General features: G+C 31.9%; 1 protein-coding gene across 1 annotated transcript in view; it reads left to right on the plus strand.

The window, feature by feature from the left end:
- slc38a4 (solute carrier family 38 member 4) overlaps positions 1–376 on the plus strand; it is a 55,756-nt gene that overhangs the window by 25,275 nt on the left and 30,105 nt on the right. The window lies entirely within an intron of this gene.

Consider the following 376-nt stretch of genomic DNA (forward strand, 5'->3'; position numbering starts at 1 on the left):
GTATAAAAATACAAACTTAATATATGAAACTTTAAAAGTCGTTTGAACAAAAACACATTAACAAAAAAAAATTCAGTGTTGCCAACAGGGACGTTGTAGAGCGTCCTCTGGTGGACAAACTGCAAGTCCAACGCTCGTAACAATGTTGACCGTCCGTTTTTTTATTTTATTTTTTAAATATGAATCTATCTGAATCATGTATTTGTCATTATACATGATTCTGATGAATGAATATTTAAAAAATAAAAATTGGCCATTATAAATGCCGATACCGGTATTATTGCTGATAACGATACCAATATTAACGGGCGATAATATCGGCCTGCTGATATATCGGTTGGGATGTTCTATCTATCTATCTATCTATCTATCTATC

Source organism: Etheostoma spectabile, chromosome 23 (genome assembly GCF_008692095.1).
Source record: "Etheostoma spectabile isolate EspeVRDwgs_2016 chromosome 23, UIUC_Espe_1.0, whole genome shotgun sequence".
In the NCBI taxonomy this organism is placed as follows: Eukaryota; Metazoa; Chordata; class Actinopteri; order Perciformes; family Percidae; genus Etheostoma; species Etheostoma spectabile.